General features: G+C 37.2%; 1 protein-coding gene across 1 annotated transcript in view; it reads right to left on the bottom strand.

Annotated features, from left to right (window-relative positions):
* The window catches only part of TAFA2 (TAFA chemokine like family member 2), a 541,137-nt gene that overhangs the window by 367,877 nt on the left and 146,037 nt on the right, over positions 1–27,223 (bottom strand). The window lies entirely within an intron of this gene.

Below are 27,223 nucleotides of genomic sequence, written 5' to 3' on the forward strand. Positions count from 1 at the left end.
ATTTCGAAAATATACAATTTCTCATTACATGGATACTTCAATGCAATTCATTTACTTAGTGACCACAGTGAACCAGGCACTGTGCATACCTCTCCCCTGTCCATAAAGATATAGAAACAGTGAGAGAAGCAGACATGCAATCAGTGAAGTTATACTATAGTATGAGCTGCATACAGGATGCCACTCAGCAGTAAGGTATACTCTAGCCCTCAAAACCATATCCTGTATGGTCGGAAAAAATGTTTAAATGAATTAAATAAAACCAAAGCATACACAAGCTGGCATACTTTCAAAAATAATTCTCTGCCCCCTTCAAAGGAAGAACCAGTAATACAAATAGAACACTTCTCTTTCAACCACTAACTGCACTTTATAATATTAATGGTTGTCATATAACATGAAACTTATGTACATCACACATTAACATCATAGACTGCTACCAAGTCAAAGCAATATTCAATTAATATCCTGTAATTTATAATCAACTAAAATCTTCTGTAAATGAGAAAATTAATATATACTAACTCCCATTAACAAAATATCAAATGCAGTAAGCAAAATATAAACTAAACATAGTTTATTCCATATTAACAAACTGGAATAACAAATATTACAATTTCATTAAGACGTGATCAAAATGTCCAATTGCTAAGAATTAAATCTCTATACAAAAGTTTATCTCATCCAAAGGAATACACAACAAACTGTTCCTAAAACAGCTGAATTATAGAAATTTTAAAAAAACAACATTTTTTCAAAGATAGCTCCTGGATATATCTCTTCATATTATTAAATAATTTAATAATTATTCAGTGTGGTAGTCTTTTTTTTTTTTTTAACTTTGGGTTTATTTATTTATTTATTTATTTTTATTTATGGCTGTGTTGGGTCTTCGTTTCTGTGCGAGGGCTTTCTCTAGTTGCGGCAAGTAGGGGCCACTCTTCATCGCGGTGCACGGGCCTCTCATTATCGCGGCCTCTCTTGTTGCGGAGCACAGGCTCCAGACGCGCAGGCTCAGTAATTGTGGCTCACGGGCCTAGTTGCTCCGCGGCATGTGGGATCTTCCCAGACCAGGGCTCGAACCCGTGTCCCCTGAATTGGCAGGCAGACTCTCAACAACTGTGCCACCAGGGAAGCCCGCAGTGTGGTATTCTTAAAAGATCACAATACTCAAGCTGCATGATATTACACCAATTTATATGTATACAAACAATATTTTAAAGGGAACTTGAAAATAATTTTCATATTAAATTTACACCAGGAGTCAACAAATATTTTCTAAAAAGCACCAGATTGTAAATATTTTAGGCTTTATAGTCCATATGGTCTTTGTTGTAATGACTAACTCTGCCTTTGTAGTATGAAAGCATCCATAGACAATACGTAAACTAAGGAGCATGCCAAGTGCCAATAAAACTTTATTTACAAAAACACGCAGTGGGCAGAAGTGGCCTACAAGCCATAGTATGCCAATCTCAATTTCAGTTTCAAAAATTGAGCTGATTCAAACATCTTCATAGGTGCCTCTAATACTTACCACTATCTCCTCCTTGTTTTACCTTCTCTTCCTTCTGAGAAGACTGTACTAACATGTGTGCTCTAGGCAACTGGTGATTAGATAGTTTTACATAACATTTTATTTTTTATTTTTTTTATGCACTAAACTATTGCTTAATTTATTTTTTTAAATTTTTTTTTGACATCTTTATTGGAGTATAACTGCTTTACAATGGTGTGTTAGTTTCTGCTTTATAACAAAGTGAATCAGTTATACATATACATATGTCCCCATATCTCTTCCCTCTTCTGTCTACCTCCCTCCCACCCTCCCTATCCAACCCCTCTAGGTGGTCACAAAGCACCAAGCTGATCTCCCTGTGCTAAGCGGCTGCTTCCCACTAGCTATCCATTTTACGTTTGGTAGTGTATATATGTCCATGCCACTCTCTCACTTTGTCCCAGCTTACCCTTCCCCCTCCCCATATCCTCAAGTCCATTCTCTAGTAGGTCTGTGTCTTTATTCCCATCTTGCCCATAGGTTCTTCATGACTTTTTTTTTTTTTTTGATTCCATATATATGTGTTAGCATACAGCATTTGTTTTTCTCTTTCTGACTTACTTCAGTCTGTATGACAGACTCTAGGTCCATCCACCTCACTACAAATAACTCAATTTTGTTTCCTTTTATGGCTGAGTAATATTCCACTGTATATATGTGCCACATCTTCTTTATCCATTCATCTGTCAGTAGACACTTAGGTTGCTTCCATGTCCTGGCTATTGTAAATAGAGCTGCAATGAACATTTTGGTACATGACTCTTTTTGAATTATGGTTTTCTCAGGGTATATGCCCAGTAGTGGGATTGCTGGGTCATATGGTAGTTCTATCTTTAGTTTTTTAAGGAAACTCCATACTGTTTTCCATAGTGGCTGTATCAATTTACATTCCCACCAAGAGTGCAAGAGGGTTCCCTTTTCTCCACACCCCCTCCAGCATTTATTGTTTGTAGATTTTTTGATGATAGCCACTCTGACCAGTGTGAGATGATATCTCACTGTAGTTTTCATTTGTATTTCTCTAATGATTAATGATGTTGAGCATTCTTTCATGTGTTTGTTGGCAATCTGTATATCTTCTTTGGAGAAATGTCTATTTAGGTCTTCTGACCATTTTTGGATTGGGTTGTTTGTTTTTTTGATATTGTGCTGCATGGGCTGCTTGTAAATTTTGGAGATTAATCCTTGGTCAGTTGCTTCATTTGCAAATATTTTCTCCCATTCTGAGGGTTTTCTTTTCATCTTGTTTATGGTTTCCTTAGCTGTGCAAAAGCTTTTAAGTTTCATTAGGTCCCATTTGTTTATTTTTGTTTTTATTTCCATTTCTCTAGGAGGTGGGTCAAAAGAATCTTGCTGTGATTTATGTCATACAGTGTTCTGCCTATGTTTTCCTCTAAGAGTTTTATAGTGTCTGGCCTTACATTTAGGTCTTTAATCCATTTTGAGTTTATTTTGGGGTATGGTGTTAGGGAGCGTTCTAATTTCATTCTTTTACATGTAGCTGTCCAGTTTTCCCAGCACCTCTTACTGAAGAGGCTGTCTTTTCTCCACTGTATATTCTTGCCTCCTTTATCAAAGATAAGGTGACCATATGCGCGTGGGTTTATCTCTGCGCTTTCTATCCTGTTTCATTGATCTATATTTCTGTTTTTGTGCCAGTACCATACTGTTTTGATTACTGTAGCTTTGTAGTATAGTCTGAAGTCAGGGAGCCTGATTTCCCCAGCTCTGTTTTTCTCTCTCAAGATTGCTTTGGCTATTCAGGGTCTTTTGTGTTTCCATACAAATTGTGAAATTTTTTGTTCTAGTTCTGTGAAAAATGCCAGTGGTAGTTTGATAGGGATTGCATTGAATCTGTAGATTGCTTTGGGTAGTAGAGTCATTTTCACAATATTGATTCTTCCAATCCAAGAACATGGAATATCTCCCCATCTGTTTGTGTCATCTTTAATTTCTTTCATCAGTGTCTTATAATTTTCTGCATACAGGTCTTCTGTCTCCTTAGGTAGGTTTATTCCTAGACATTTTATTCTTTTTGTTGCAATGGTAAATGGGGAGTGTTTTCTTAATTTTACTTTCAGATTTTTCATCATTAGTGTATAGGAATGCAAGAGATTTCTGGGCATTAATTTGTATCCTGCTACTTTATCAAATTCATTGATTAGCTCTAGTTTTCTGGTAGCATCTTTAGGATTCTCTATGTATAGTATCATGTCATCTGCAAACAGTGACAGTTTTACTTCTTCTTTTCCAATTTGGATTCCTTTTATTTCTTTTTCTTCTCTGATTGCTGTGGCTAAAACTTCCAAAACTATGTTGAATAATAGTGGTGAGAGTGGACATCCTTGTCTTGTTCCTGATCTTAGTGGAAATGGTTTCAGTTTTTCACCATTGAGGACAATGTTGGCTGTGGGTTTGTCATACATGGCCTTTATCATGTTGAGGAAAGTTCCCTCTATGCCTACTTTCTGCAGGGCTTTTATCATAAATGGATGTTGAATTTTGTCGAAAGCTTTCTCTGCATCTATTGAGCTGATCATATGGTTTTTCTCTTTCAATTTGTTAATATGATGTATCACGTTGATTGATTTGCATATATTGAAGAATCCTTGCATTCCTGGAATAAACCCCAATTGATCATGGTGTATGATCCTTTTAATGTGCTGTTGGATTCTGTTTGCTAGTATTTTGCTGAGGATTTTTGCATCTATGTTCATCAGTGATATTGGTTTTTAGTTTTCTTTCTTTGTGACATCTTTGTCTGGTTTTGGTATCAGGGTGATGGTAGCCTCGTAGAATGAGTTTGGGAGTGTTTCTCCCTCTGCTATATCGTGGAAGAGTTTGAGAAGGATAGGGTGTTAGCTCTTCTCTCAATGTTTGATGGAATTTGCCTGTGAAGCCATCTGATCCTGGGCTTTTGTTTGTTGGAAGATTTTTAACCACAGTTTCAATTTCAGTGCTTGTGATTGGTCTGTTCATATTTTCTATTTCTTCCTGGTTCAGTCTCGGAAGGTTGTGCATTTCTAAGAATTTGTCATAACATTTTATTTTAAACAGTCCTCTGCCTTTGCACCATCTGTCAGTCCTCCTAACACCTGGAGATGAACAAGTACCTAGTAGGCCCTCAGTATAGGCAACTGGTTCCACCAGTCTCATTAAAATGATGAAAGCTGCTCTGCCTAAATTCTAATTGTTCTAGAACTTCAGGGTCTGACCCAGAACATAAAAGTACAATTTAAGGGAACCTGCGGATTTTGTGAAGATATTAGTTGCAAATGAAGATTGTATACAAGCACCGATATTTATTGTTTGCTAAATACGGAGTACAGGTTTTAAACTGATAATTTCTTTAAAGTTTGTTATTTGGGTATTATTTGAAAGTTTACTGAGAAAGTTTACAGTTCATTCTGACTTTCTTCAGAAATTAAGTAAACTAACATTGGCTCATTTAAGAAGTGAAAGATTATGGGGAGAAAAGGTTGAAAGCTTAGTGTTTCTTTTTATTACACAGAAATTTCTGAATTGAGCAATAAGCTAAAACAGAGCAAAAAATCCAAAATTTAATCTCCTGGGATCAATTACTGATGGTCCCATAAGATTTCTAAAATCAGAGTTAATTTAATTCATTTTCATCCAAATCAAAATCATGAAAACATGTAAAAAGCAAACAGTACATTTTCCCTAAGTAATAATTATTCCTTCCTCCAAGTTTCATGTATATCACTATGACTCAGATTAATATTCTCTGAGTAGTTGATTTTTACTTGTTCGGTCAGTATAAGATGCTGCTCTGAATATATATATTTAATCTTCTGGTATATGTTTCAAAATATTCTTACTTATTTTTTTGTCGTGAGTTTGAAAGAATATCTTTACACATACGGAAAATGAAAAGACCCTGTATAGAGAAACTAACATGCAGAGTATGTAAGACTGCTATATGACTCTAATAAATGGATAATTTACTAACTTTGAAATAAAATTAATAAATAGGCTAAAATTTTTGTAACTTAACCTATTTACTATGATCCTGTCTGAAATATTTACTTTTACTAAAAAAAATAGTTTTAACCTAAAATAAAGCAAAGCATTCACAATGCCAATAAAATAAATTTCAATAATTCAATTTATTAGAAAAATGTTGAGGGGAACTCTACCCTTTTTCGCTCCTTTGCAAGTTGAGAAGCTACCCCACACAGTAGAATTAAATTCTACTAATGCGAATTCTGCCTCTATTGCTTAGTAACTGAGTGACTTTGGACAAGTTACTTAATCTCTCTCTGGGTCTCAATTTGCTCCCCTATAAAATGGAAATAATATTAAAACCTATTTTGTCAAGTTGATGTGAGATTTATGTGAGATAATACTTATAATCTACTATAAACAGAGCTCAATACATAGAAAATGTTGAATAAATGTGAGCCATTATAACATGTTCATTTTTCTTAGTTCTATGTCATTTTATTTACTACAAGTTGACCTCAAACTATATAAACAAGAGACTATAGCTGCATAGAAAGGATAATTGGGGTCACATAGTTTGGACAGGAGAAACACATAGAGGACAACTCAATACAAAGGACACAGCTGTGACTTCTAGTGACTAGTAATGGCTGTCAGGTCAGCCTAGTACACGGCAGGCAGGATGCCCAAGCAATGTTTTCAGCCAGCAACATCAAGCAGACCAGAAAACCAAAAAGCCAAATTGTATACAGCAACAGATTTGATGGTTAACAACTCTAACTCAAATATGGAAAGCATGTCTGCATGTGGACAAACTCAAATGTGGGCATGATATTGAAAGGTTTATACTTTGCCTTTTCAGCCCTTTCCATCATTAGTGCCTTAGATTTAATATAAACACTTGCCCATTATGTTGCCAACAAAGCAACATTTCAAAATAAAGTTCCAGAACACCTTAAATCTAATTCTCAGACTAGGCAGAAATCTGAATTCACCTCAGTGTCTTCAGCCTGAAGGAAATGGATACAAGTTACAAGACACTTTTAAGCTGTAGCCCACTGAAACTTATATTTAAAAAGAAAGGGAAGGTGTATTTTACTGTGAACTGCACTTTGAAGTAAAGGCAATATAATGGTACTTCTGGAATCCCATCAACTGTGAATAAAAAAGGAGCAAGTTCACACTTAACACTGTGTTTTATAAACTCCTTCCAGATACTTGAAGTGTGAAAGCTGCTACTTTACATAAAACAACACTCTAGTCTGTAAAGCTGTGTTCTAAATATATAACACTCGGGTACATCTCATGGCATTTTAAAATGCATTGTTTTCTGGACCTGCATTTATTGGTGATGTCAAAACTAAAGAATTATAAAAGTGCCCCAGTTTAAAGTATGGGAACATTGTGATTTCAACACAGAACCTTATTTTTAAAGTAGTATTTTTATCTTCTAAATATAATTAAAGAGGAAAAGTTATTCTCATACATAAAACAGGTTTTCCTGGATCACTATAACAGTTAATATTTAACCCATGTAGTCCAGAAAGATTAAAAAAAAAAAAATGTCTGCAATAGAAAAGAGTCTCTCAAGGGGGAACTGGATGAAGGTGGTCAAAAGATACAACTTGCAGTTTTAAGATAAATAAATACTAGGGATGTAATGTGCAACATGATTAATATAATCAACACTGATGTATGTTACATATGAAAGATAAGAGAGTAAATTCTAAGAGTTCTCATTACAAGGGAAAAAATTTTTTTCTCTTTTTTTGTATCTGTATGAGATAATGGATGTTCACTAAACTATTGTGATAATCATTTCACGAAGTATGTAAATCATATCATTATGCCGTATACGTTAAACCTATACAGTGCTGTATGTCAATTATATCTAAATAAAGCTGGAAAAAAAAAGAAAAGCCTCTCCATCTGATTTTCCACATGCCATTTTGTCAACTTATTACACTGATAAGTATAGATATTTCCACATTCAGTTACCACTGGCATTCATTTCAACCTTCAGCAGCAGAATTAAACTTATCAAAGCTGATTATGTGTTATGAAGGTCACAATTACCGTGCTGCCACCATTTGAAGGACAAACTACAAGTGAAACCTAGCAGGATGCTGCGGGCCCCTCCCAGGTACAAAAACCCCTTCCTTGTCCCTTGTCTCCTGTTTGTAGAAAAGCTGTAGACTCCCAGGCCTCCCCTGAGTCACAGAAGAGCAGGTTTAAGCAGTTAATGATTAGGACAATAGAGTCACAAAATCTTTAGTTCCTCCCTGAAGGATATAGATAACAGTGTCTGATGCACATTCCTGAGATGCTTTGCAGATACTATAACTGCCACCAGAGGGAAAAAGCTAACTGCATGATGACCAAACTGCAGCCATGACATAAGCTGCTGCATCTTTTTTCTCTTTTTAATTTTTTTTTATTGAAGTATAGTTGATTTACAATGTTGTGCCAATCCCTGCTGTACAAAAAAGTGACTGAGTTATACACACATATACATTCCTTTTTTTATATTCTTTTCCATTGTGGTTTATCACAGGATACTGAATATAGCTCCCTGTGCTATACATTAAGACCTTGTTGTTTATCCATTCTAAATGTAATAGTTTGCATCTACTAACCCTAAACTCCCAGTTCATCCCTCTCCTTCCCCCTCGGCAACCACAAGTCTGTTCTCTGTCTATGAGTCTGTTTCTGTTTTGTAGATAGGGTCATTTGCACCATATTTTAGATTCCACATATAAGTGATATCATATGGTATTTGTCTTTCTCTTTCTGACTTACTCCACTTAGTATGATAACCTCTAATTGCATCCATATGATTCAGCAATCCCACTCCTGGGAATATACCCAGACAAAACTATAATTCAAAAAGATACATGCACCCCTATGTTCATAGCAGCACTGTTCACAATAGCCAAGACACGGAAACAACCTAAATGTCCATCAACAGATGACTGGATAAAGAAGATGTGGTACATATATACAATGGAATACTACTCAGCCATAAAAAAGAATGAAATAATGCCATTTACAGCAACACGGATTCAACTAAGCTGCTGCATCTTGAGCAGTACTGAATCTATGGCTTGCACAATTCCAGAAACTGGACTCGAGAATGGAAACAAACCCACCCTGGAGTTGAAGATTAACTGCACTTAAAACAGTCAAGATGACGCTGAACAAACCACCGCATGATCAGCTTCAAGATGATTGTCGGAGCTGTCTGTGCTGTTTTACACAAAGCCCCCACTTTCTGCTCTTATGTAAATACCTCCTCACAGGTTGAGACTAGTATTAAAAAGATTAGACAACAGGCCACCTGGCTCCAACAGACTTTAGACCGCCATACTCCCCTGTTTCAGAGGGGTGGGATCGGTTTATTAACCTATTTTCTTGGATTCCCTCTGGAATTAGGTCAATGCTTGAAGGAATTCTTAAGTGGGACTAACTCTTTTACGAATTATTGTGAGGTTTTTATCTTCTAGTAAAGGAGGTCCATAATTGGCATAATGACTCTTTGCAAAAGAATACTAAAAAGGTTACTAATGAGATGCCTCTTTTGGAATCTCAACCAGCATGTAAGGGAACCAAAGACTATTTCTACACCATGTCATATCCTTCCACTCTAAGAATCATTTGTCACCCAGGCTCAGCTTGAAGAAGTACAAAAAACGGACCTTTGCCCTTTTTCCATAGCAATGGAAGGAAAATCTGACAGTGGGATTGTAAGTGAGGCAGTGATGAGGGACGGTGCCTAGGGACTCTCAGCTCCTCAGCATTATTCCAACTCTATTTCTAGTTATGATGTGGCTTGTGATCGTATGCTTACTATGCCTGACTTCTACGCTAGTTCACCATTAACTTAGCTTAGCTTACTGCTGATGGAGAAAGCTGTGATGTATATCGAGATTTGAAGATTAGTTGTTTCTATAGGCTCACCCTTGTTCCTTATTCTCCAGGAATAGCTAACCAAAGATTTATGGCTCAGATAATGTTCCAACTGCAGGTGATACCTGACGGCTACTTGGAACTGCCTGATTGAGACAATCATCTCTGAAAATAGAAGTGTATCCCCTTATCAGCACATAGCCCTTCTTTTCCCTATATAATTTCTGAGCAAAACCTGGGAGTTGGGAGTTGGTTTCTTTGGAACATGAGTCCCACCTTCTCCTCAGGATTGCTGGCTTCCTCAATAAAGTTATCTTTCCTTTTACTCAACACCTGTCTCTCAGTATGGATCCTTGAGCGACGAGCAGCCGAACCTGAGCCTCAGAACACCAGGACTGGAAAAAAAAGAAAAGAGTTCCAGTGCATGTACCTAAATAATATTCAATAGAAGATATCAATAGTTATCTAAAGAGATATTATCAATCTAATTATGTTTTATATAGTATTTTTCAAACTGCGGGTTGTAACCTATTAATGTGTCCCAAAATCAATTAGTGGTTCACAATGTGCTTTTTAAAATAATAAAATAGAATAGAAATATTAAAGTGTACATATGTAATAAGAGTATCTCTCATAAAATGTCTTTTTCAGTTATGTATTTGTGTTCATACTGGGTTGTAATTAAAATCTAGTTCTTATTATAGGTAACTGTCAGAAACACTTGAAAGTCAACAGAGAACTATTATGCATAAATTTAAGTATAAAACTAAAATGTAAAACTCTTGACTCTTGCTTACAATTTATCTCTGTAGTTCACTGCCCACACAAACCAAGAATTCAGTATACTTCTGCAATATCTAATGCTGTAGCAAATATAGAAAAATGATTCTTTGCATTAAAGCTCAAATTTTCATTCCTGATGTTATGACCTACATTTTTTAAAACTGGAAATAAAACTTTTCTCTTTGGTGCATCCACCTCTTCTAACTTTTTTTGTTTGGGAAGGTGGATGTCTAAAGTTGGGTAGCACAGGGCAAGCCACACATTAGTTAGCTTGCTAGCTTCCTAGAAGTTTAAACCACTGTCTTCTTCAATATGCAACTGTAACCAATATGCCCTCTAATTTTCAAAAATGTGTATAGAATATCACGCTATAAAAGTAACTAACCAGAATGTTTGAACATAACTTAGAAAAGTTAACCTGATGTATATAACCATCAGTGTGGCATATAGTAATGAGTAATGATAAGTAGTAATAGTAAGTAATAAGTAGTACTAGTAGTATGTGGTCTCACCAGTCACTGATAGTGTATTAGCAGAAAGGAATTGCTCTAGAACTTTTTGGGACCTGGGAGCTTGTGGTCCATGGGTTCCCCTACCAAACTCACCTCTCTCACAACACTGTCACTCTCCTGGAGGTGTCCATCTCAGCAATCTGCAACTTTCTGGGGCTGATTTAAGGCAACCACTGGACACTTTTGTCTGCTGTGATGTAGATCTTAATACCTGAGGCTGAACAAACCCCTTAGCCAGGATCTCCCCAAAACACTGAAGTCACAAATGTTTGGCCATCCAGAGAAACTGAAAATCAAGACTACCTCAGAGACACTGAATCCTGCATTCTCTAGCAGGCTAAACAGGTGCTGCCTGCCTCTGATACAATCCCCCAAAAATGGCTAGTCTTTTCTTAAAAGCATTAAGGGGGTGGTTTCTAATCCTCTGTCAAGACAAGATTAGCTAGTATTTATTCTGTTTAGGGCTTTTCTATCTACATTCCTGAGAGAAAAAGTCCTGCAATTTTCTTTTCTCATACTGTCCTTTTCAGATTTTGGTGTCAAGATTGTGCTATACATCCATTGCTATTCTCTGGAAAAGTTTGTGGTGGAATATTGTAATTACTTTTTCCTTGAATGTTAGGAAGAACTACCTATAATACCATTGAAGCCTGGTGTTTTATTTGTGGGAAGATATTTATTAATTCATTTAATTTCTTCAGTGCTTATAGAATTTTTTCAGGTTTTCTATCTCTTTTTGAGTTTTGGTAGAAAGTGATTTTTTAAAAATTTTCTACATTTTTGTCTTAGTTTTCAAATTTACTATCCTTAAGTTTTTCACATTACCTTTCTCATCTTGTTAATTTCTCAACTGTGTCCCCCCCTTTTTTATTCTTAACAATTTTTTCTGGCTTTTTCTCTTTTTCTCATAATCCATCTTGCTAGATATTTGCTAATTATGTTAGTCTTTTCAAAGAAACAAATTCTGACTTTGTTGGTGCTATCTCTTAAAACTGTTTTCTTTCTAAATTGTGATTATTTTGGAGCTTATTCCTACTGTTTGATACCGTGTTTCCTTTTTACTCTCACTTTCTAGGCCTTTTTTCTTTTTTTCTTGCCTTTTCTAAATTATTTTCTTCCTCATTCCATTTTTTTTTTTACTTTACTAATTTGGAAATTATGTACTCTGTCCCTTTTAAGTCTTACCCTTAAAATTTTATTATGCAGGGCTTCCCTGGTGGCGCAGTGGTTAAGAATCTGCCTGCCAAAACAGGGCACATGGGTTGAGCCCTGGTCCGGGAAGATCCCACATGCCATGGAGCAACTAAGCCCATGTACCACAACTACTGAGCCCACGAACCACAACTACTGAAGCCTGCATGCCTAGAGCCTGTGCTCCGCAACGAAGAGTAGCCTCTGCACACCGCAACTAGAGAAAGCCTGCGTGCAGCAATGGAGACCCAATGCAGCCAAAAATAAAATAAATAAAACAAATTTATTTTTAAAAAATTTTATTATGCCTACTTTAAAAAGTAAAGCCTAAAATTAATCAATATTATTTCCCTCCTTTCAAAAAAATATACGGAATTCAGAATACTTTGTCTTGTCATATTTTGTCATACTCCACTCTCAATTATATGCTATTGCCAAATATTTTAATTCTATCTCAACCACACAAATTAGACACTGCTGTTACTGATTCATGTAGTGGGTATCAGTTTAGCTGTAATCACACATTTCTGATTTTCTTTGATCACCATTCCTTCTTACATTCAGATCTCCCTTAAGGAATCACTCATAAGTATATCCTTAGAATTTCTTTTAGTGAATCCCTTTCTTTAATTTTATGAAAATATCTTTGTTTCGCCCATATTTTGAAAGACTGATTTGCTGAACATAAAATTATAGTTAGACAATTGTTTTCTTTTAATAATTAAAGATATTATTTCCACTATCCTCTAACTCCCATTCTTGCCATTGAAAAGTCCACTATACCTTGTCATTCCTTTGCAGGGAATCTGTCCTTTCATTGAGCGGCTTATAAGTTCCTTGCACTATCACTATTATGGGTCTTGGATATAGATAACCTTTTGTTTCCCTGGGATTCTTTGGGATTTCTTAAACTTAAGAATTAATATCTTTCATCAATTTTGAAAAATTCCCAGGCATTACCTCTTCAAAATTCACCTCTCCTTCATTCTCTCTCCTCTCCTCCCAAAACTCTGGTTAGGTAGATATTAGACTTTTCATGTATTATTTTATTCAGCAATATGTATACAGTGCTAAGCTCCAGACTGATTTAGGCACTGGGAATACAGCAGTGAGTAACAGTCAAATGCTACCCTCAGAGTCCTAACATTCTAATGAGGCAAGGCAGACAGCAGGGAAATAAGCACAGTTGTAGTATGTCTGATAGGGTTGTTTCAGTTCCCAGTGTCCCTTTCATGTGTTTTCATCTCTTTTTCTCTCTGTGCCCCTTTCATTCATTCATTCAAGAAGTAATTACTGAGCATCTACTATGGGAGAGGTATTATTTTAGGCCCCAGGGCTGCTGCTCTAAACATGAAGGACAGTCTATTGGGTGGGATATGGGAACACCAGCCATAAACAAATACATAATAAATAGTATGTCACTGGATAATAAATACTCTGAAGAAAGATAAAGCATGGTAATAGATATCAGACATGCAGGAATGAGTGCAGGTTGCTCTTTTATCATGGATGGTCAGGGAAGCCCTTCCAAATAAGGTATCATTTGAGCAGAAACCTAAAAGGAGTGAAGGAGCAAGCCACATGACAGTCAGAATAAACAGCAAGAGTCAAGGTAAGTTCATTGGGAATGATTTCTTCAGCTCTTCCTTACAGGCCACTAATTCCATTTTCAGCTACATTTACTGTTTAGGCTGCCCATTGAGTTTTTAATATCAATTTTTATATTTTTTCATTTAGAAGTTCTATTTGCTTTTCAAATCTGTTTGATCAGTTTCATAGTCTCTTGTTCCTTGCTCATATTTTCATCCCATCCTTTATTTCTTCAAACTGTATTAAACATATTCATTATATTCTGTGTCTGATCGTTCTAATATCTGAAGTCTTTGAGGATTAGTTACTTAATGTTACATAACAGTAGTACCACAAGCTTAGTCACCTAAAACAACACACATTTAGTATCTCACAGTTTCAGTGGGTCAGGAGTCTGGCCAAGGCTTAACTGGATCCTTTGCTCAGGGTCTCACAGAGCTGCAGTCAAGGTGCTGGCCAGGGCTGCAGACTCAGGGAAGGATCCGCTTCCAAGCTCCCATGGTTGTTGGCAGCATTCAGTTCCTTGCAATCTTCCAGACTGAGGAGTTGCACTTTTCTGCTGGCTGTTGGCTGGAGGCTGCCCTCAGCTTCTTCCCTTGGGGTCTTCTCCATAGGACATCTCACAACACAGCAGCATACTTCTTCAAAGCCACCAAAGGAAAATCTCCTTGCAAGATGTGAGATAGAATATTTTGTATCATAATCACAGAAGTGACAATCCATCCTCTTTGTCCTCTACTCATTAAGAGTCACAGGTTCCACGTATGCTCAAGGAAAGGAGATGACACAATGGTGTGAATGTCAGGGAGCAGGGACCATGGGGCCACCTCAGAGTCTGCCTGCCCTTCGGTCTGATTCTATTATCTGTTGTTTCAGCTGGTTCTCTCATGGGGGGCCTTGTTTCAACTTTGAGGTATTTTCTTTGTTATCTTGTTTAAGGAAATTCTTGGAGGCATAGATAGAAGAAACCTTCCTCTAGGAAATATTTAGCTTTGCTTCTACCAGAGGAAGGGAGGGAGGGAGGGAGGGAGGGAGGGAGGGAGGGAGGGAGGAAGGAAGGAAGGAAGGAAGGAAGGAAGGAAGGAAGGAAGGAAGGAAGGAAGGAAGGAAGGAAGGAAGGAAGGAGGAAGGGAGGGAGGGAGGAAGAAAAGGAAATCTAGAACACACTGAAATCAGTTTCTGGCTTCAGGGTTTTACAGAACACACAAGCAGCAAGAAATCAAATTTCAAACTCATATGAGAGCCATACTGTCTTTTCAAATTCTCAGGCATGACCTTTCTTTTCCCCTGCAACCCAAGAGCAATGTCAAGACAAGCACATCTTCTTGTCTTTTTGCACAGAGTTTTGTTTTGTTTTTTCTTTTTAATGGCTTCTATTTATTTATTTATTTATTTTTGGTTGCACTGGGTCTTCGTTGCTGCGCATGGGCTTTCTCTAGTTGTGGAGAGTGGAGGTTACTTTTCATTGCAGTGCACGGGCTTCTCCTTGCGGTGCTCCTCTTGCTGTGGAACATGGGCTCTAGGCACGCGGGCATCAGTAGTTGTGGCACACAGGCACAGTAGTGTGGTTCGCAGGCTCTAGACCGCACACTCAGTAGTTGTGGTGCACGGGCTTAGTTGCTCCGCGGCATGTGGGATCTTCCCAGACCAGGGCTCGAACCCGTGTGCCCTGCATTAGCAGGTGAATTCTTAACGACTGTGCCACCAGGGAAGTCCCCACACAATGAGTTTTTACTGGTTTACTCCTCCGCTGAAGATGCCGCCCTTTGGTCTCTCAAACTGCCCACTTGGAGTGGGTCTTAGGTTTTTGTCTCCTGTCCTCACCTTCAGCAGCCATTATGTGGTTCTTTTCTTTTTATTTTTTTCGAATTTTTGAATTTTATTTTATTTTTTATACAGTAGGTTCTTATTAGTTATCTATTTTATACATATTAGTGTATATATGTCAATCCCAATCTCCCAATTCATCCCACCACCTCCCCACCACCACCACTTTCCCTCCTTGGTGTCCATATGTTTGCTCTCTACATCTGTGTCTCTATTTCTGCCTTGCAAACCGTTTTATCTGTACCATTTTTCTAGATTCCACATATATGCATTAATATACAATATTTGTTTTTCTCGTTCTGACGTACTTCACTCTGTAAGACAGTCTCTAGACCCATCCACGTCTCTACAAATGACCCAATTTCATTCATTTTTATGGTTGAGTAATATTCCATTGTATATATGTACCACAACTCCTTTATCCATTCGTCTGTCAATGGGCATTTAGGTTGCTTCCATGACCTGGCTATTGTAAATAGTGCTGCAATGAACGTTGGGATGCATGTGTCTTTTTGAATTATGGTTTACTCTGGGTATATGCCCAGTAGTGGGATTGCTGGGCCATATGGAAATTCTATTTTTAGTTTTTTAAGGAACCTCCATACTGTTCTCCATAGTGGCTGTATCAATTTATATTCCCACCAACAGTGCAAGAGGGTTCTATTTTTGTGTATGGTGTTAGGGAGGGTTCTAATTGCATTCTTTTACATGTAGCTGTCCAGTTTTCTCAGCACCATTTATTGAAGAGCCTGTCCTTTCTCCATTGTATATTCTTGCCTCCTTTATCAAAAATAAGGTGACCATATGTGCGTGGGTTTATCTCTGGGCTTTCTCTCCTGTTCCATTGATCCATATTTATGTTTTTGTGCCAGTACCATACTGTCTTGATTACTGAAGCTTTGTAGCATAGTTTGAAGTCATGGAGCCTGATTCCTCCAGCTCTGTTTTCTTCCCTCAAGACAGCTTTGGCTATTTGGGGTCTTTTGTGTCTCTATACAAATTTTAAGATTTTTTTGTTCTAGTTCAGTAAAAAATGCCACTGGTAATTTGATAGGGATTGCATTGAATCTGTAGATTGCTTTGGGTAGTACAGTCATTTTCACAACATTGATTCTTCTAAGCCAAGAACATGGTATATCACTCCATCTGTTTGTGTCACCTTTGATTTCTTTCATCAGTGTCTTACAGTTTTCTGAGTACAGGTCTTTTTCCTCCTTAGGTAGGTTTATTCCTAGGTATTTTATTCTTTTTGCCGCAGTGGTGAATGAGAGTGTTTCCTTAATTTCTCTTTTTGATCTTTCATTGTTAGTGTATAGGAATGCAAGAGGTTTCTGTGCATTAATTTTGTATCCTGCAACTTTACCAAATTCATTGATTTGCTCTAGCAGTTTTCTGGTGGCATCTTTAGGATTGTCTATGTGTAGTATCATGTCATTTACAAACAGTGACACTTTTACTTCTTTTCCAATTTGGAATCCTTTTATTTCTATTTCTTCTCTGATTGCCATGGCTAAGACTTCCAAAACTATGTTGAATAATAGTGGCGAGAGTGGACATCCTTGTCCTGTTCCTGATCTTAGAGAAAATGCTTTCAGTTTTTCACCATTGAGAATGATGTTTCCTGTGGGTTTGTCATATATGGCCTTTATTATGTTGAGGTAGGTTCCCTCTATGCCCACTTTCCAGAGGGTTTTTATCCTAACTGGGTGCTGAATTTTGTTGAAAGCTTTTTCTGCATCTATTGAGATGATCATATGGTTTTTATTCTTCAGTTTGTTAATATGGTGTATCACATTGATTGATTTGCATATATTGAAGAATCCTTGCATCCCTGGGATAAATCCCACTTGATCATGGTATATGATCCTTTTAATGTGTTGTTGGATTCTGTTTGCTAGTATTTTGTTGAGGATTTTTGCATCTATATTCATCAGTGATATTGGTCTGTAATTTTCTTTTTTTGTAGTATCTCTGTCTGGTTTAGGTATCAGGGTGATGGTGGCCTTGTAGAATGAATTTAGGAGTGTTCCTTCCTCTGCAATTTTTTGGAAGAGTTTGGATGGATGTTAGCTCTTCTCTAGATGTTTGATAGAATTCACCTGTGAAGCCATCTGGTCCTGGACTTTTGTATGTTGGAAGATTTTTAATCACAGTTTCAATTTCATTACTTGTGACTGATCTGTTCATATTTTCTATTTCTTCCTGGTTCAGTCTTGGAAGGTTATACCTTTCTAAAAATTTGTACATTTCTTCCAGGTTGTCCATTTTATTGGCATAGAGTTGCTTGTCATAGTCTCTCATGATCCTTTGTATTTCTGCAGTGTCCATTGTAACTTCTCCTTTTTCATTTCTAATTTTATTGATTTGAGTCCTCTCCCTCTTTTTCTTCATGAGTCTGGCTAAAGGTTTATCAATTTCATTTATCTTCTCAAAGAACCAGCTTTTAGTTTTATTGATCTTTGCTATTGTTTTCTTTGTTTCTATTTCGTGTATTTCTCCTCTGATCTTTATGATTTTTTTCCTTCTACTAACTTTGGGTTTGTTTGTTCTTCCTTCTCTAGTTCCTTTAGGTGTGAGGTTAGATTGCTTGAGATTTTTCTTGTTTCATGAAGTAGGATTGTATTGCTATAAACTGCCCTCTTAGAACTGCTTTTGCTGCATCCCATAGGTTTTGGATCTTCATGTTTTCATTGTAATTTATCTCTACATATTTTTTTATTTCCTCTTTGATTTCTTCAGTGATCTCTTGGTTATGTAGTAGCATATTGTTTAGCCTCTATGTGTTTGTGGTTTTTACTTTTTTCCCTGTAATTGATTTCTAATCTCATAGCATTGTGGTCGGAAAAGATGCTTGATATGATTTCAATTTTCTAAATTTACCGAGGCTTGATTTGTGACCCAAGATGGGACCCAACATCCTGGAGAATGTTCCATGCGCACTTGAGAAGAAAGTGTAATCTGCTGTTTTTGGATGGATTGTCCTATAAATATCAATTAAATCTATCTGGTCTACTGTGACATTTAAAGCTTGTGTTTCCTTATTAATTTTCTGTCTGGATGATCTGTCCTTTGGTGTAAGTGAGGTGTTAAAGTTCCCCACTATTACTGTGTTACTGTCGATTTCCTGTTATAGCTGTTAGCAGTTGCTGAGGTGCTTCTATGTTGGGTGCGTATATAATTGTTATATCTTCTTGGATTGATCCCTTGATCATGATGTAGTGTCCTTCCTTGCCTCCTGTAACATTCTTTATTTTAAAGTCTATTTTATCTGAGTATTGCTACTCCAGCTTTCTTTTGATTTCCATTTGCATAGAATATCTTTTTCCATCCCCTCACTTTCACTCTGCATGTGTCCCTAGGTCTGAAGTGGGTCTCTTGTAGACAGCAATATATATTCGTCTTGTTTTAGTATCCAATCAGCGAGCCTGTGTCTTTTGGTTGGAGCATTCAATCCATTCACGTTTAAGGTAATTATCAATATGTATGTTCCTATTACCATTTTCTTAATTGTTATGGGTTTGTTTTTGTAGGTCCTTTTCTTCTCTTGTGTTTCCCACTCAAGGAAGTTCCTTTAGCATTTGTTGTAGTGCTGGTTTGGTGGTGCTGAATTCTCTTAGCTTTTGGTTGTCTGTAAAGCTTTTGATTTCTCCATCGAATGTGAGTGAGATCCTTGCTGGGTAGAGTAATCTTGGTTGTAGGCTCTTCCCTTCCATCACTTTAAATATATTGTGCCACTCTCTTCCGGCTTGTAGAGTTTCTGCTGATAAATCAGCTGTTAACTTTATGGGAGTTCTCTTGTATGTTATTCGTTATTTTTCGTTTGCTGCTGTCAATAATTTTTCTTTGTCTTTAATTTTTCTCAATTTGATTACTATGTGTCTCGGCATGTTTCTCCTTGGGTGTATCCTGCCTGGGACTCTCTGCACTTCCTGGACTTGGGTAGCTATTTCCTTTTCCATGTTAGGGAAGTTTTCAACTATAATCTCTTCAAATATTTTCTCAGGTCCTTTCTCTCTCTCTTCTCCTTGTGGGACCACTATAATGTGAATCTTGGTGCGTTTAGTGTTGCCCCAGAGGTCTTTTACACTGTCTTCATTTCTTTTCATTCTTTTTTCTTTATCCTGTTCTACGGCAGTGAATTCCACCATTCTGTCTTCCAGGTCACTTATCCGTTCTTCTGCCTCAGTTATTCTGCTATTGATTCCTTCTAGTGTATTTTTCATTTCATTTATTGTATTGTTCTTCTCTGTTTTCTGTTCTTTGATTCTTTTAGGTCTTTGTTAAACATTTCTTGCATCTTCTCGATCTTTGCCTTCATTCTTTTTCCGAGGTCCTGGATCATCTTCACTATCATTTTTTTGAATTCTTTTTCTGGAAGTTTGCCTATCTCCATTTAGTTGTTTTTCTGGGGTTTTATCTTGTTCCTTCATCTGGTACATAGTCCTCTGTCTTTTCATTTTGTCTATCTTTCTGTGAATATGGTTTTCATTCCACAGGCTGCAGAAATGTAGTTCTTCTTTCTTCTGTCTGCCCTCTGGTGGATGAGGCTATCTAAGAGGCTTGTGCAAGCTTCCTGATGGGAGGGAGTGGTGGTGGGTAGAGCTGGGTGTTGCTCTGGTGGGTAGAGCTCAGTAAAACTTTATTCCACTTGTCTGCTGATGGGTGGGGCTGGGTTCCCTTCCTGTTGGTTGTTTGGCTGAGGCAACCCAACACTGAAGCCTACCCAGCTCTTTGGTGGGGCTAATGGTGACTCTGGGAGGGCTCACACCAAGTAGTACTTCCCAGAACTTCTGCTGCCAGTGTCCTTGTCCCCACGGTGAAACAGAGCCACCCCCCACCTCTGCAGGAGACCCTCCAACACTAGCAGGTAGGTCTGGTTCAGTCTCCTATGGGGTCACTGCTCCTTCCCCTGGGTCCCGATGCACTCATTACTTTGTGTGTGCCCTCCAAGAGTGGAGTCTCTGTTTCCCCCAGTCCTGTCTAAGTCCTGCAATCAAATTCCGCTAGCCTTCAAAGTCTGATTCTCTGGGAATTCCTCCTCCCATTGCCGGACCTCCAGGTTGGGAAGCCTGACGTGGGGCTCAGAACCTTCACTCCAGTGGGTGTACTTCTGTGGTGTAATTGTTCTCCAGTTTGTGAGTCACCCATCCAGAGGTTATGGGATTTGATTTTATTGTGATTGCACCCTTCCTACCATCTCATTGAGGCTTCTCCTTTGTCTCTGGATGTGGGGTATCTTTTCTGGTGAGTTCCAGTGTCTTCCTGTCGATGATTGTTCAGCAGTTAGTTGTGATTCCAGTGCTCCTGCAAGAGGGAGTGAGCGCACGTCCTTCTACTCTGCCATCTTGAACCAAACTCCCCATTATGTGGTTCTTATAGGCAGATACCTTTAGGGATGCTGTAAGTATTAAATATATCCTACAGTGAATGGGGTGGTAAAAGGGCAGTCACAAGATGTGAGGTAGAAAAAAATGCTACATTTTTAGTACAATCTTTTAATATAATTTAACTCTATTACCACTAGGAGTTCTCTCACGTGATGAGGTACAAGAATTACTTTGGAAAGTGGCAGCACCACAGGAATAGAGATGCTATAAGGTGTCAGAAAAAGTAAGAAGACATCACTCATTCATTCATTTGACAAATATTTACTGAGCATCTACAAGGTATCAGAGCAGAAAATTCTCCAGCTTTAGAGATGCATCAGTAGATACAAGTGACAAAACTCTTTGCCCACAGGAAACTTGCATCTAGTAAGCATTTTATTAACCATGAGGTCATTAAGCTATTTATTTTAAGAGTGGTAAAGACACTCTTTGGTACCAAGAGGTCCAAGCGTGGCTCAGATAAAAAGCAATGTAAAAACATAAAACTCTTCTACTTGGCCATGTGACTGAAAATTAGATTTGACCCTTCATTTTCAAGATGAAATTTATTAATTTAAAATGTTTGCTAAGTCTGTTAATAACATGCTCTGTCTTGTAGGGGGAACTCAAGCTTCCTGAATCTGGATGGGGGGTAAATGATGGAGGATAAAATTAAAAATAATATTGGAACAGGAGATGGGTTTTCAGTGTGACTTGACAAGAAGTTACAGGCCTTTTCTTCTGTGCTTGAAATATCCTTTCACCACTCTGAATTTTTTTTTTTTTTTTTAAGAATACTGCTCTCTTGACTCTCAGCCTTATTTTGAAGTGTTCGCTACCATGCAGTAAGGGTGGAAAGACAGTCCTCGGACTGCCTAGCTAGGGAGGATCTCTCCCCATCCCTCTCTGAGGACACCTGTGAGTGGGCCAGTTAGGCCATCTCTGCTCTAAATCTCAGCAAGAAATGTGATGCCTTTTTCCTTGGATTCATCCTTGCCTACTCATCATCTTAGTAGTAAGACCACAAGGATCAAGTTCAAAGTGTGGGCCTGGGCAAAGGGCAGAGGGGAACAATGAGGTTGATTTTAGTCTAGGCCTTACCTCAGAAAGACAAGGGAGGCTGGAAGTCCACACACAGTCCAACCCAACTTATGAGGGCCAGGGGTTGGGAGCCCAAACTTATAATGACAAAAGGAGTCATTATATCAAAGTATCCAACTCTTCAAGTTTCCTCGTGATCCTGAAGTTGTGGTGGAGGGCTGGTCAAGGATGTAGCAGAATAGGTTCCAGGGCAACTTAGCTTCTTTTTACCCTGAAGTTAAATCTAATAAGGTCCAACACTAGGAAACAGAGAATATTTTCATATCTCTTTTACAAGTGAGGAAACCAAGACTTGGAACTCAGATGAACTACCTAAGATCACGGAGGTAATAAAGGGAAAAACTAGGTTTGGGGACAGATTTTTTGCTCAACTATGCTGATTTATTAAAGGACCTGCATCTGGATGGGGAGCAAATGATGTTTGGTGTTTGTACCACTTGCAGTGGTTTTCATACATGGTCCTCAAAATCACCCAGCCAAGTATTAGAGCAAGTGTTATTATTCCTTTTTACAAAAAAAAAAAGTCCAACACCACTGCCTCCTTGTCTTGATCTGCTTGAAATGGTGTGGAGTGGTAAACCCACCTTTATTAGTTTTCTATTGTTGCCATAACAAATTATCACAAACATAGTGGCTTACAACTGCAGAAATTTATTATCTTACAGTTCTGTAGCTCACCATACTAAAATCGAGGTGTTGGTAGGCTGCATTTTATTTCTGGAGGCTCTAAGAGAAACTCCATTTCTTGCTTGTTGACAGAATCCAGTTCCTTACAGTTGTAAAACTGAGGTCTCCATTTTCCTGCTGGCTATAAGCTAAAGACCTTTCCCAGTTTTTAAAGGTCATTACATTCCTTGGCTCATGGTCCCCTTCGTCTATCTTGAAATCCAGCAACAGTGGTCAAGTCCCTCTCACAAATCTTTCCTCTTCCTTCTTCTGTCTCATCTCTCTGACCCAGCAGGGAAAGGTGTTCCACTCTTAAGGACTCATATAATTAGTTGGGCCCACCTAGATCATCCAGTAAAGTCTCCCACCTTACCCCTGACCCTTACTTTTACCATGATCACATCTTCAAAGCCTCTTTTGCCATAGTTATTGACTGCACGGTATCCCCCGCAAATTTATATGTCAAAATCCTAACCCCCAAGGTAATGGTATTAGGAGGTAGGGCCTTTGAGAAGTAATTAGATCGTGAGAGTAGAGCCCTCATGAATGGGATTAGTGTCTTATTTAAAAAAAAAAAAAAAAAAAGGCCCCAAAAAGCTCTTTCTCACCCTCTCTGCCGTGAATAGATAAAATGAGAAAGTTGCCATCTGCAACCCAGAATAGGGTCCTCACCAGTTCCTCACTAGAACCTCTGTTCCAGCCTCCAGAACTGTGAGAAATAAATTTCTGTTGTTTATAAGCCCCTGCAGCCTATGATATTCTGTTATAGCATCCTGTACTGACTAAGACAGCCATGTAAGGTAACATATTGACAGGTTTTGAATCTCAGGACACAGACATCTTTGGGGATCCATTATTCTGCTTCCACACAGTCCTAGTGGCTTGGCTCCTGATGTTCCTTATGCAGAAAAGTTGTGCTGGCTACAGACAGAGGCTGGGTTGGGAAGAAGGAAAGGGTTTTGTTAATGACCTCTTTAGGTCATGCACAGCAAAAAATGGGAGGCTTCAAATAATTTCAATAATGAAATTTACTAACTATTATATAAATGTGATTTTAGACAGCTTCAAAAGAGGAAATAAACTTCCTAATTAGAATAGAATTTTTTATTGGGGTGTACTTATTTTGTGATGCAGAACTAACAATAACTTTTCAAGCTATGTACTATTAAGTTTCTATTATATATAATTAAGATGCTTTATGAAACAATAATAATCCAAATCTTTAATGCCAAACCATGTCACAACAGGGAAATATTATTTGTTTCCATAAAAATTTTAATAATGACAACACATTCATTTTTTTTCTTTCTCTAGGTTTATGTTTGTGGTACTTTATCACTTTAGGATAATTATCTTTTTTGTGATGCAAGCATTTTCCATTAATTCAACCTGAAATGGCAAATTTAAAAGTGTTTTTTGTGATTTCAGAATACATTTACTTATTCCATTAGAAGATAAGTTTCTTTTTGAGTATTACTTAGTCACTTTAGTCTTCTTATAAGTGATAGGTGATTTGTAGAAGGTAAAGTTGTTTATAATCTCTTATTCCTAAAGATTTCCCCAAATCTTAACTTGAAATAGTCCTGTAATTTCTAGTGCTAATCTAAGCCAATAGTTATAATAAATGGGTTATTTATGTATCTACTTTGTGTTATGAATAAATCCAGAAGCCTTATCATACCATAACATTCTTCTTTTTTCTTTTTTAAACATCTTTATTGGAGTATAATTGCTTTACAATGGTTAGTTTCTGCTTTATAACAAAGTGAATCAGTTATACATATACATATGTCCCCATATCTCTTCCCTCTTGTATCTCCCTCCCTCCCACCCTCCCTATCCCAGCCCTCTAGGTGGTCACAAAGCACCGAGCTGATCTCCCTGTGCTATGCGGCTGCTTCCCACTAGCTATTTATTTTACATTTCATACCATAACATTCTTATTCACTTACCTCCTCAAGTTTATCTGAGGAAACAGAAATATGTATTCCATAAATAGTTTGAGTTAACCTTTAGTCAGCGCCCTTGGGATCTTTCTATAGCAATGAAATCCACTCAGTATGCAGCCCTAGAAAAGGCACCTTTGATCAAAAGGCAGATACAGAGGCAATGAAGTGTTCATCTTAATGCTTAACCTAATCATATTTTTCTGTCTGTTTGCCCAATGAATGCTATTCACATAGCAAATTCTTCATTATCCAAATGGGAATAAAGTGTTTTGATATATCACATATTATGATTAATAGAAATATGTCACATGTAGATTTCTTGTAATCAAAACCCTTTAAGAACAAAACTTCATCATCATTAAGGATATCCCAGAAATGAATCTAAATACAAAGAAAGCCAACAGTTTCTGTTGTCACACCTAGGAAAGGTGGCTGGCCATGCACAGAAAGTAGACCAGATGATCCTAATGTTTAAGGGCAAGAAGAGAAAAGCAGCTCTATAGAAAAACAATAATAAGAGCTACTAGTTACTCTTCACTTTCTCTGTTCCTGAGATAGTGCTGAGTGCTTAATATACATTAACACATTCCTGACAACAGTCGTGTAGTTTATGTGGCGTGACCATTTTAGAGTAGAGGAAACTGAGGCCCAAGAGCAAGTTTTAAAATTTGCTTAAGATCAAATAGCTAAGAAGCATCAGAGTTGGGATTTTCGAATCTGAGTTCAAAGTTCATGATCTTTCTAAAATTTACTAAACACTTTAGCTAAGAGTTATTAACACTATTATTTTTTAACTATTGGGGGAAAAGACACTTTTATTCTGTGGGCTCTTGTAACATATTTTGCCATGTTGTATATACACACTGACAAAAAATAATTTATGTATTAGTCTAAAATACTAGTTGTCAGACAATAAACAACTTACCTATGCTTTCTTATTAACGTACTGCTGGTACAACATTAAGAGGGAACCCAGGGCTAGCTTGCAAGCCAGAAACAATAAAAGGAGAATAAAAGGAAAACTATACATCTCCGAATCTGTTGGACTTTGGTTTTCAAATCTGCCTTCAAGAGGCTCAACAGAGATGATGCAAAATCTTAAAATAATTATCCAAATAAAAGTATGTTTCTGTTCAATATAATCATTAAGTTTTCCATTCATTTCACCTGAAACAAACGGTGGTTGGCAACATTCAGGTGCACATAGTTTCCATATAATTCACAAAACCTCCAAAACTATCACTATAGAAATATCACTGACAATCCTGGCCATAATTCTTTTATTGAATTTGCTCTATCTTTTGAACTAGAAGTCCAGTTTCTGTTTGTCTAGATGTCTCAGGGTCATCAGTATTAATTTTACTATTTTAACTAATAGTATAAGGTCTTGTGCATACATACTTGAATGCTATGTACAATATTACTTTAGAAAGCTGTTTTGCTATATTTTAGCACTATGCCTATGCCAGAAGCACTCCCTCAGGATTAGCAAATCATACAGCTTTGTTTTTCCTCCAAGGAATTTGATTCCCAAAACCAGTCATGATACAAGTATTTTGTGCAAGTTATTTTCATAAAGAGTACAAGCTTTGCATGAAATCAGAAAGTCCAACACACATATGTATTTTACTAAGAAAGTGCTCATTAAGATGATATACCTCATTTCCAGGAAAAACCATAGAGCAGTCAAAATGTCAATAATATTTGTAGGGGGAGCAAACAGGAACAGGAATTTCTAATTGCAAAAATCAAATACTCAGCAACATGTTGCAGGCCAAAGAAACAATCAGTGATCACACTGCAAGAGGCTCTTGTTTTCCTGTGTAGTCTTACCAACAAAAATACCATAACAATGTTGAAAAAATGTGCAGTTGAAAACTCCAAATCATACCCAGACTTGCAAAATCAGTATTCAGACTGAGAAATGTGTGTATCTGGGTACAGGCCCAGAGCCTAATATATTATGAACTTTTTTCTATTTACTGTTACTTTTTTCTATTTATTCTTTATTATACAGTTTGCCGCCTCTGGATCATACAAAAGATCATCATGTTCGGTCAACATTTAAAATCATACAGTTTGACTAACCAAGCAGTATTATGTATACTGATAAAACATCTGACTCGTGTGTGTGTGTGTGTGTGTGTGTGTGTTTTAATGATTAATAGGGGTAGAACTAGAACTCTGGGCTCTGCTCATATGACATTTCACCTCAAAATATTTACACCTGTGCTCAGCCTTATCGTCCACAAAATAATAAAAGAAAAACAAGTTTTTTCTGGCATGTCAATTATAAACACACCAACAGCCTCCAGAGCCACACCAATGTTTAATGTCAGTGTAATCTAGAGAGTGCCAATGCATGTAGGAAAATCTTGAGGTAAAACCCTGTCATTTCTGTGTGATAAGGAATAGTAATTTTTCACAGAGAAAGGATACTGCAAATTAGTAACTGGAAAGTAAAAACAGGAGAATTCCCCACATAAATAAAAGCCTACTAACCCTTTCTCTTTTCCTGAAACAGCCTAATTTTTTTTTCAATGATAAAGCATCAGACAAAATTTTACTCTCCTTAGAATATCAAAAGGAAATTTCAAGGAGTATTCAGGTGTCTTCTAAATATCCATGTATCACAAACAAGGCAAATAAAAGATCAGAATTCACATCTAGATTTGCATTATTATAACATTATTTAAATGACTTACTTCAACTTGACTGTGTACCTCCGTATTACTTTCCTTTTCTTTCCTTTTTAATAATTTTTGGTTTTGCTTTCCGATTTGTTTAGGTTCTTCTGAATAAAAAGGAAGA

This window comes from Balaenoptera musculus, chromosome 10, assembly GCF_009873245.2.
Source record: "Balaenoptera musculus isolate JJ_BM4_2016_0621 chromosome 10, mBalMus1.pri.v3, whole genome shotgun sequence".
Lineage (NCBI taxonomy): Eukaryota > Metazoa > Chordata > Mammalia > Artiodactyla > Balaenopteridae > Balaenoptera > Balaenoptera musculus.